Source organism: Aquila chrysaetos, chromosome 15, assembly GCF_900496995.4.
Source record: "Aquila chrysaetos chrysaetos chromosome 15, bAquChr1.4, whole genome shotgun sequence".
In the NCBI taxonomy this organism is placed as follows: Eukaryota; Metazoa; Chordata; class Aves; order Accipitriformes; family Accipitridae; genus Aquila; species Aquila chrysaetos.
In genome coordinates, this window is record NC_044018.1 from 8,570,691 (window position 1) to 8,582,829 (window position 12,139).

Below are 12,139 nucleotides of genomic sequence, written 5' to 3' on the forward strand. Positions count from 1 at the left end.
TCTATATGTACATACACACACGCTTATGAGCTCCAGGCATCCAAAAAACAAAAACGGAATGTCAAAAAGGCTCTTCACCTTAATAAATATATTATACCAGTAAATAGCATTAGCAGGTCAGTGCTAATTCTCTGGTACAGCATAGCTCCCACCTCTATGCCCTAACTTCCCTCCAGAGATGTATTTCTGTCCATCCTGCCTCCAGAGACATGCCCATACCTGGGCATGGTTCAGGGAAAGCCCTCAGCCAAAAGCCAGCCCAGGAGCATGTGAAGATCACCCACATGCACAATTACAGTCTGCCTGTGCCCTGGCCCTATTTAGTTTACCAATATGGATGTAGCCATACAGAATCAAGCTAAAATAAAAACTCAACCTTTACAGCATTTAAAGCAACCTCAGGTATACAGAGCCTAAAGAGGGTCTTCAGTGGCAAGCACCTGGATGGCCTAAGCCACAGTCAGGACTTCAGCCCTTGCTGCTTTAACTGGCAACTTAATGTAGCCAGTATCAGGGGAGGAAAAAAAAAAACCTCAAACCCACAACCCCATGTTTGTTGCGATCAGCTGCTCTGTTTCCTGTGAAATATTCCCACTTCTTGTAAGATGTACAAGTTAGGGAAGTGAGTTGATTAGCTAAGGGCATATCTACATGTAAGAGCTCTTCTGTGAGAACCCCACGGCTCCTGCCCACCACCCCGGCAGCCTGGGGGCTTGCTGCTCCTCGCCCAGAAGACTGTTTTACAACCACCAGCTTCCTGACACAGAGAGCTGAGGAAAAGCCCCCTCAGGACCTAGTTAGCACCGATCTTGTTTTCTTCCTTGGTATCACCAAACAGCTGGGCAAAGGCTCTGGTTGCCCCGAGGGAGCGTACGCGGCATCTCCCCAGCACACCCACCCAGGAACCACGCTCCCAACCTGCCGGGGCGACAGCCTCTTATGCCCAGACGGGACTCCAGGCTGACCTCCACGTGAAACAAATACGCAAGTTAATTCACCAAGAAAAGCTTTTTTTCTCAGGAAGTTTAGCAGGTTCTAGGAAATTTCTTGCAATATTTGCCCGAGGGCTGCAAACGAATCCAGAGCTCCTTGCTCCCACTCGTTTCACTGAAATCCCAACATAATCAAGGGCTTTGCTGCATGGGGGTATAGTTTTGCTTGTCCCATGACAAATTACAGGAGTATCTATATAGGAATGCCATTTTGGACACACATGGAGGGGGGAATGGCTGGAAAATACTGACATTTGTGTTAGTTTTGCTATATAGTTCATCCATAATTTAATACAGGTAATTCCATTAGAAGGATGTTGCCTGTCACAGAAAGATATGAAGAAGCAGTGCTCTCCATCTGTTTTGTTATTGTGTTGTGGTTTGTTTTTTTTCCAAGAGATAGTTAAGAACTTAACCCGAACAACTGACATATACAAGAGGAGTTGTACTATTCTTCAGCCAGAACAGATACACTCTGCTTCCTAAAAACGTGTTTACTTGGAACAGTGCTGCAACATGGAGATGCTACTTATTTTCAATGGGAAGACTTAAACACAGTCAGATAACGTAAACACTAGAGATCTAAGTTTTCTGCAGATGACATGTTGAAATTGCAGGGGTCAGTGCCAGAAAACCAGTCTGGGGTTTTTTCCTCCCTGCATCAGTTTGTAATATTAGAGTCCCCTCTAACTCTGCCTTGCTGGCATCTTAGCAGCTCATGGAGATGCTACCACAGACAAGAATCTCATATAAAGTCAGTATGGTTTCTATTAGTAAAATTAAGACAGTCCAAACCGAGTGGTGGGGTGGGTGGTAGGGAACAAGCAGAACACATGCCGATTCGTTAAATCACCTCATTGTTTCTAGTGCCACAGGACCCGATCCAAAGTTCACAAACATAACCCACCCTTCTCTTTGATTGTAAGGAATGTTGGATTCAGCTTAAACAGTCTTTTTTTGTCTGCAGAAGAGCTGCCAGGAAGGACCTCAGTAACTGCTTCATGGATATTCAAATAGTTGATTTAATAACTCAAGTTCTCATCAAGCAATTAACTGATTAAGGCTACAAAGATCCTCCATCAAGCAAGCTTTATTTCTTACACAAAATCTTCATACCTAGAGTGGCAATTCAGCTGCTGCCTTATATTCATTACAACTGTAAATCATTACTGTTTAACACAGGTGAAAAATCTCTGCATTTAAAACTTGCCCAGGTTACTTAATTTAGTGAAACACAAGCCCGACAAAACACATTACAGCTTCTCACAGAGCCGAAGTACTAGGTGTCTAAGTAAAGAACATGAATCAGCTATTCAAATTGAACCTTTATAACCTAAGAGACAAAGCTTATGTGCAAAGCAGCACACGCTCCTTTTTTAAAAAACCAGGTGCAAGCTTGTGAAAACGTGTTATCTTGTTGCTAATAGCGATCACCAACTGGGATTTGATAAAATGACAACTAGGCTTAGCCTACTTCAGAAAGGGACTCATTAAAAAACAGGAGAAAAGAAAAAGCACTCAATGTAACAAACAAGAGATTATCCCCTGCAGCACAGTCTCCACCTGTGATTACATGCATTACCAGTAACGTGTAACACTGTCCAAGATCCCAAGGAAACGTGGAGTTTTGTGCTTGCACATTTTTTCACTCTAATTCCATGCCACATATTTGAATTTCTTTTTCATTTAATACTCATGTTGCATTCAGAAGACATTCTTCATTTTTTTTAATATACATTACATCTATATAGTTTAATATACAGTTACAAACATAGGAGGAGAGCCAGGAAACCTACACGTGGTAATGGACTGAAGATTACATATCAGCGTGCCATACTACATGTCAGCAAGTCAAGTATCATTTTGGACTTCCTATACAGACAAATTTCACAACTGCAATAGGAAGGGGTATTTGCCTGCCATGCACACAAACCTGTATCTAAAAGAAATAAAAATTAAGTAGAACAATTTTGTAATCATTGCAACTCTCAGAAGTACATACTTTTTGTGTAAAAGGACTGAGCACAACTAGGAATGGGAAAGCATCCATCTGTAAGTAGAGAAACATATCATTTAAAATTTAACATCATCTGGGCCAGTGATCTCTTCCTTAGGATCTGCATGTGGACATGGCAGAAGAGACTTGAGAACATCATGGGAACCTTGTGTGCTGCACCAAGAGTTGCAACTCTTGTATAGGCTAAGCCAAGACAGGCAGGTCAAGGAGAGTAAGGATCACATGAAAAGCACATCATTTGTCGTGTTACAGACTCACTAACTTCCCAGTTACCCTCAGCAGTGAACTGCAGACTTGACAAGCTGAGGTACCCAAGTAGGATGGTTAAGTTGATAAGCCAAACAAAGTTGCCACTACAACAAACTGTATGCTAAAAGAATGTCTCAAAAATTGAGCCTTTAGAGAAATTATCTAAATAACAAGGCTCTGACAAGCCAGCTCTGCCCATGACATTCAGGAGCAGCTGAAGATAGCTACTATGCTCTGCCACTTGTAATATAGTTACCTGCCAAGTAATGGTTTCACCTCTACTGCACTTTGTGAGTCGCTCCTTGCCGGGGTTAGTCAAATCCCCTTTGATGACTTCTCAGGCTAGGCTGGCTGGGCTGACTGATGAAACTGGATACTGGAGTACTCCCATCTCGCCTTTTACCAGCATCACAGCACCATGAAGCTGAAGAAGGCATGGAGGAGTGGCAGTAACATATTCCAAATGCAACAGCAATTTCTAAAATGAATGCTTCTCTACCAGCTACAATTAGAGCTCTCAGGGATACTAGAAATCAGCAAGGTCAAAAGCTATACAAGTAACAGAGAAAACAGATGAGCATGTTCTCAAAATCCACAGCTTATGTCGATGTTGAGGAGTGGGTTAAAAGACATAACTAAATATAAGAATTTGTCATAGACATGATGAACCAAGATGAGAAAATGGTTGTCCCTCCCTGCAGAAAGAGCAACATTAAATTAGGATTTCTAATGCTGAAAAACTGCTGAAGGACTGGGAGCCAATTAACAGCCAACTTCTGGAAGCTGCATTTCAAATGTGATATAGGAAAATGACAATTATAGGATACTGCACACCAACAGACAACTGTGCTGCTGAACTCGCAGCTTGCTACAAACTGTGACAGTGTCCTCAGCCACGACATCTGCTTACATTGGAGAGTCCCAACAACAACCAGAGAGAAGAATGAAATTAGTAAGCGTGCTTGGAAATAAATAAATAAATAATAATAAAAAGAGTCAGGATGGCAAGAGACTGACAGAATCGCTCTGGGGTTTCTTGTTGGTAGAATATTCATTCTGCTAGTAAGATATCTACCCATAGATCAGATTAAAAACCTGCCTACTGGAATGAAAATGTAGCTCAACTTATCCAGGATATTAAAGTGTGTAGTGCAGCTGACATCTGATCTGATCACTTTTCATGCAAAGCAAGAACAAAAAACAAACTTTAAAAAGGCGAAACAAAAAGTACTGAGGAAAATCCATGTTGGAGGACTAAACACAATTACAGTGGCAATTTCAGATCAATATCAATAAAAGATTTTATGGACTGTAAGATGCATATCCAACACAATTCAAAATTGACATGTTATAGGGTATACACGAACCGCTTCCCACAATGGAAGGTAATTTTGGAGATGCAGAAATCAGAGGCAGGGGATATCCTCTGTAGGAAAGACGATACAACACATTTAACTTCTCACACGCAGCTTCAGAAAAATAAGCAGCTTGTATTAGGAATAAAATGAAAAGGAAAAAACAGTCTGAAAATAAGAATTATGTAGTTAACAATACTGAACCGGTAGTTTTTGAAAGAAGCTAAAATAAAATGCCTTCTAAATTCAGTGGTCTGACCCAGAAAGCCACTATCACCTACAGACAAAGTAAAAACCTGCACCAAAAGAGTGTAATGGCAGGATATCCACAAACTTTGGAGAGGTGCTAAGCAGGCCAACTCCTTTTAAAAACACCAGGTTTAACAGAGAAATTAAGCAGTCATGGCTAAGCTGCTTAACATTTCACACCACAGACAATGGCATGAAAGATACAGTAACAGCAGCTTAGGGGAAAACTGCCAGTGAAAGCCAACTTTGAAAAAATGTTGAAACTCTGGCATAAAGAGATGACCGATAAAAAAAATCCCCAAATTCTTCCAGACCTGGAAAAGCACACAGAAGAAAAACAGGAAAATTAAATTATAATCAAAATGTCAGACAAAGATGACTTAAGACATTATGCTCCGTCCAACAGTAAACAAGAAGTTTCCTCCAGCATCATCTTTACCATGGAAAAAGGGAGCAGCAAACCTGTTAATCCACAGTCTTCAAGCTCAACATCTAACAATAGCACATCAAACAGAAAACGCTCTCCCAGTCTCTTTTCCTTAACCACATGGGCAGGATAAACCCCCCCGTGATGCCCTCACAGAAACCCTCTTAAGTGTTGTAACATAGAACAAAAGTAAAACATTACCATTTGCATGTACCCTGCATGGTTAAACTACACTCAAATTGAACAAACGGTCTTAAAACAGTTACCAGTGCCAAACCCCAACACCCAACAAACCCCAACACCCAACAAACCCCAACACCCAACAAACCCCAACACCCAACAAACCCCAACACCCAACAAACCCCAACACCCAACAAACCCCAACACCCAACAAACCCCAACAGCACCTTCTCCCACTAGAAAGGCACTATTACCACAGACATCACTCCAAAATGCATGAAAAATGACCCACTACTGCACTTAGTAACACATTGCATGAGGCACTGGCACAGGTTGCCCAGAGAGGCTGTGGCTGCCCCATCCCTGGCAGTGTCCAAGGCCAGGTTGGATGGGGCTTTGAGCAACCTGGTCTAGTGGAAGGTGTCCCTGCCCATGGCAGGGGGGTTGGAACTAGATGGTATTTAAAGTTCCCTACAAACCCAAACCATTCTGTGATTCTGATTAGAAGAATGTAATTTGCTGATAAAAATATCTTCTCCAAGCAGTAATTCAGCCAATGTACAAGTAAAGATTGAAGTGTGCAGAGGAGGGGATCCCATCCAGCATTAAGTACTAACTTGAACTTTTTCTTTATTTGAATTTTGAAGATTTTTTTAATATTAACTGGCTGTAAAACCCAAGGCTCAACAGTCTCAAGTCAAACATTTTGTAAGAAGGAAGAAGAATACAAAGACACAAACAATTCACCCAACTTATCAAGAAGAAACAAACCCATGGAGCACAGACAGGACACATGTTGGCATGATCTGGTCACTGGAACAGGGGTAAGGGAGACTACTTGAAAGTTATTTCCAGCTTACTGTCTGGCAACAAAAGGAAAATCTGAAACTGCAACTGGACATTTGAATACCTTCAGAACAAATCCTCTGGGAAGGACCAAGTATTAAAATAACTTAAGTCAATGAAAAACAAGAGTCATCAAAATTGAGGTTTCCCAGGAAAAGATGAAAATGTTTCAAATCTGTCATATTGATGAGGTGAAAACATCTGCCAACATCTATACAGGTAGTTAAGCCACTGGAAAAAAAAATGCAGAAAAGGCTGAAAAAAAAAAAAATCCTGTGGTACCTGAGAAGCAACCATTATTTTGCTAATAAGTGAGACTAGATCACATCAAAGACTGCTGGCCTTGATGGCATAGGAAAGAAGCAGGCTTAGATAACCCAGAAAGTATGGCATTAGATTCAGATCAGAAACACGTATCTGGAGACTCAGGTGTGTGGTAGGTCTCTGGTCGTCTTCTCCATGCATTTAATCTACTTATTTGGCGGAAGGATTGCCTTCAGGAGCTTGAGCAGTGTCTAAGTCACCTGGACCCACAATCTTGGTTGCAGTTCCTAATTGCCCTTCTGATATACATCAAATTATTAGCCCTGTGCAAAAAAGAAAAGCAGTAGACTCCAGTATCTATAGCTCACATTCACAGTGGAGGAAAAACTATGAGCATATACTTTTTAGACTAACTTATTTTAAGCTGTCAACAAGACAGAAAACAGAAAGGGCATTCCCTTCCGGAAATTTCAGTTCATAATTAGTGAGCAGATACCAGATCAAATTTAATAACTTTCTTCCAAGTTTTGATGCAACCCTCGGCATTTCCAAGGGTTGTTCTACTTCTTACTAGGACATCTTTGAAAACAAAATTATATTTTGGCACATTAATGTGCAAATGTCTTTCTTTTTTAAAAACATCCCGGGCCATTTCCTAACTAAATGGAAGATGCTGAGATCAGATAGTATAGCTCAGTGATGAGAGATGTTAAGTGGTGAATGAGAAGGGCAGATTGGTTAGTGAAATTACAGACTGTCACGTTAGAAGAAAGTCAGTTGTAAGGAAGTGTGAGTTCTCATACCTTTCAGATATCGGTTACACAGTTTTGTAGGATAAGAGACCAACAGCAAAACACTTTCTTTTCTGCTTTAACCCACACCACACCCTTCCCTTTTCTTTTTTTCTTCCTGCACCATAGTTGTAAACTGGAAGGCTGGAGCTGAACTGCAGGTAGGTGCATCCTGCACCCATGCAGAGCCTGGCAGCTCACGCACCACTCAACGTTCATCAGTTGTTATTCAGTAGCATCAGTGACAGGACTCCGTTTCCAGCCTATGATTATTTGTTACTGTTGAAAATTATTTTCAAAAAGGACACGTAAAGAGCAGACCCAAGTGTTGTCTGATAAAATGATTACTTATAAAAATGATTAAAAGTTGAAAAAAAATAGTTATCTGTGACAATACAGTGGCCCATTTCTACAATTTATATAAGCCCATCCAAAGATTTCCCTCTGAGCATCTCATTAAATCTAGGCTCAAAAGCTAGAATTGAGTGCATTTATATATTTCAGCTGCTGAATGCTGTCAAGATTTGAAGATAAACTACTTCTTCCAGACAATTTAGATTTTATAATATTTGTTGGCTTCACCAAAGATGAAAGACTGTTGTTGTTTTAAATCATTGCTTTGTACAATCTGGTTTGCATACATTTAACAGAGAGCCATTTACAATCCCATCAGCGTTTGGAGCGCGGCAACAGAAAGGTAAGCCACCACTGGGTACTCACACAAGCACAAGAGCTCGATTTTCACACAATCTTGGTTTTTCCTGTATTCTTTCCCTGAATTGACCAATTGGGGGCAGGGAAGATTTTGGTTTTGAGATCCTCACCCATCTGCTTTACTGAGGGTATGCTTCAACCCACTCAATTTTTCAGTCCCGTAAGTTCTTACTTTACAGCACTCGTAGCAGGTACCAAAAAAAAAAAAAAACCCAAACCACCCCACAAAAAAACCCACACAGCTCAGCATCTTCTCCTACAAAACAGCACTTCAGTCCAAAATCAACACATCAACATACCACTTGGACACTTTTGAATAGCAAGTGACAGGCAAATTTAATCGCTTTTCAAAGGACTTCCAAGTCTGCTTCATCTACTCCACGTGCACAATCCACCTCCCAGCTAAAGAGGTTGTCCAGGGAGGTCTGTGCTCAACCACAGGTGCCTGAAGACAGGCAAGATGAAGACAAGCCGTGGGGTACCAAACTTTTTTTCTTCTGCCCCTCTGAAAAGAGCAGTAGGAATGCAGACTTAATACTGTCTCAATGACCCCTCTGTAATGATGCTAGTGTGAAATGATGATAATATGAAGAAGAATGATAATAATAAAAGAAGGAGAGGAAAAATCCTCTGCTTCCCACCTCTCACATCACACATTATGTTTCTCCAAACAGCAATCATCCACAGGGAAACAGCACTTCACAAGCACTCCATCCTTGCTTGTATCTGTTGCCCGTAACTGCCAGAGACAAATCAAAGTGTCAAAACGCAGGACGCAGACGACTACATCTTCACTCTATTTATGAGTGGCCTGAAAGCTGGGCTGGTGGCCAAATTCCCTGCAACTGTCCACTCTTCCTCAGGAGCATACTCAGGGCTGGATTCAGGCAAAACTGCTCAAGGAAAACCTCTTGTGCACCCATTATTTCAGATGCCTGCACTACCTTCTCTGTCCAGCCAGCTGCAAGGCTGCAGTACGCTGCCTGGGTCCCCTCCACACCAGTGGCCTCAAGAAACCTCCAGGAGCTCCAGTAGCCCCTTTGCCTGGGACGATGGGGCAACACAGCCATGCAAGTGCCTCTTCTGGCCTGACTTAACCTTCCCTGAACTGGCATAGTCACAACGCCTCAGAGAAGGTCTCTCCAGGCCCTTGAAAAGCAATACTAGCAGCTCCCGGTCAGTAATGAGCGCTTACCCATGAACCAAAGTGTAACATTTGATAGTTTGTGATAGAGAAGAGATTAACTTAATTTGACAAGATGCTGCTGTGGGACTCTCCGTACTCAACTGAACCCTCACCTAGGCCAGTTTTTATCATTCTCTTCCAATAATGAATGACTTTGATGTAAACAATTTAAAAAAAAATCTACTTATTAATTCTTACCAATTTCTATCAAGCCATTCCCAGGCTTTCAAAAAGCTCTTTTCAGCTATAAGAAAAAATATTACATTCAGAAAGGTTTTTATGTCCACAGGTCTTTAACTTTTATTTACCTTTGCACATCTCCCAGCATTACAATGTATGCCTGGATGGCATATGCAGCACTTCGCAGCTTTTGAATCCCAAAGATTTTGGTTGTTTACTGAAGAGCTACAGAGCCTCTTCTGATGGACAACTGAACTATTATTTTCCCCTCTCTAGTTTTTTCCATTTAAAAAAAAATTATTCCAGCTTTAATTTTCCTACATTTACTTTTCTTGGATGGTTACTTGATAGAAAATCTTACTGGTTCATTCACACAGCCTAATGCGGCATTACACTGCATTTCACATAGTTTTAATTAATAGCTTAGCTGAGCTACTTGATGTTTAATACTGTGAGAGGTGACTGTTTTCCTTCTTTCATAACTATTGCTGATATTTACAGTATATTTGAAGTAAGCCTTAAACAGCCTACTTCATATGACCTAAATATTATCCTTTCTCTATAAAATTCTAGGAACTGGCTTACTGAAAATAGCTGGAGGAAAGAACAGTTTCCCCATTTCCAAAAAGGAAAAAAAGTCCAGACATTAAATTATGAAAAGTCTGTCTTTGAAAGAGATATCCTAAAGTCTCACTAAAAAAAAATATTAACCCATTATTCTCTTCAGTGTAATGCATTTGTTTCAACTTGCGCTTCTGGTGAGAAGTTGCTCTCTCCCCATCATATATATCAACATAAATATATTTTAAATTAGCATTATTTGAATCAGAAAGAGATCAATGGAAGGTTACCAGCCCTAAAATAATGCTTATCTAAAACACTGTCAAAGAATGACAGACCTTAAGAAATCGAGTGATTTTGCTGCAATATACTTACACATAAAAAAACAATCCTAGAAGAAAAAAAAAAAAATACACAGCAACCAAACAGGCTCACTGTACATTTACTACCTATATTTCCACTCAGACTCCATGTCAGACAGATGTGGTGTTCACAGAGCCAGCAGGATCACTCTCAACAGCCACAAGAAGAAACCTAAAACACAAACATCTGGACAAAGTTGAATTATCAAATTAAAGCCAGGATTTGCAGGACCTCCATGATGACCTTGCAGATGAGCAGGAGAGGTTGAATCAAGAAGTGGCAAATATCACCTGAGAAGAACAGTCTCTTGTTCTTCTATGGGTATTTAGATTTTAGTTAGCACTCTGCCCTTACTATTTTCACATTACAATCATTTGGGACCAACCGCTGTCATAGCTCTATTCGCAATGCACAACTGCCACTGCCTGCTCTAAAAAGCCAGTCAAAATAGCAGAGATGGAAGCAGGTGGAGAAAAAGAGGTAGACCCTACAAAAAGAAATGGCAACAAGCATTATGTGGGTGACTTACCATTTCTTTACTCGTGTTCAATTTTGTCTTGCTGTTTCTGAAGCAAAGAAAGAAGGTGGAAAAAATGACACAGTAGGAGGGATGAGGGAAGGTCTGAAACTCATGGTACCAAATGAGAGCCAGCAAAGGACATTGTATGAGGAAAAGACTAGAGGAAAGGACTCCAGAGCAGCATCTTCTCCCCTGCGCACAGCCTCCAGGCAGTGTGTCCATCTGCTCTATCAGACCTTGCTGGGACAGCCCACCCCCAGGATATTTCTCTATCCACAACCTACACACTTTTCTAGCAGACAGCCAATCTCACGTAGTTCTTGGTCCTCTTCTCTCTTCTAAGACACAGTACTTCCACATGCTTTGGAAAAAAAAAGGACATTGCTACAGCATCCTTGCAACAAGTGCTTCTGCTGTGACCTTCCTACGGTGAGATTCAATGCCATGCAACCCTTCCCACAGTTTCCTCTGGAAGGGATAACGAACTTACCCATTTTACAGCTTCAAAGGCAGAGAGACTCAAAAGCAAAATGAATTATCAGAGACAAGAGTGGATTAAGACTCATGAGCTAATGTCTCAGCTGCATGCTCACTCATTCCATTAAAATGCAGAGTCCTGTTTAATATTAAAACCAGCCTCAGCCAGAGATTTATGGTCAGCATCACTGGAGGTGGATGATGAAGCAAGACCCACAGACTTAGTCCCATTCAATTCCATTATTTCCACCCACAAACTTTATGCTTGGGGCTTCCGTTTGTTGAAATAACATAAGTCTATAGGAAGGGCACTATATGTTACTTTAGTTCTGAAAGAAGAGTTGAGTGTCGCTCAGTTCATTACTAAGACTCCGGCTTCACGTCCCACCCCCAAACCTCAAGTTACATTTTGTTGCTTGCCAAACAGATGCCCTAAGGTAGAAATACAAGAAGGTGGCACCTGTACACAGCAAGTCAGGAAGAACCCTGCCTGATCACTCACTTTGGAGAGAGACAGCATCTCCTCCATATGCTTCCCAAAAAGCAAACCCATCATTTTGTAAGTGGCTCTCGTACAGTCAGTTTTGCAAGGACTCTTGCCAAAGAGTGCCATTAAATTCATGTCAACGTACCACTACCCTGCAGTAGCTGCACACATGAGCCTTGCCACATCTCCAACAGCGTTTTTCTACACAGAATGACTACAGAGACTGTTTCTCATGCTTTTGAAAACTATTGCAAGTCCCCAGATGGTGGTATAATCAACAA

The 12,139-nt window shown here is 41.1% G+C and overlaps 1 protein-coding gene across 3 annotated transcripts in view; it reads right to left on the bottom strand.

Moving 5' to 3' along the window:
* The window catches only part of KLHL29 (kelch like family member 29), a 410,116-nt gene that overhangs the window by 357,350 nt on the left and 40,627 nt on the right, over nucleotides 1–12,139 (bottom strand). The window lies entirely within an intron of this gene.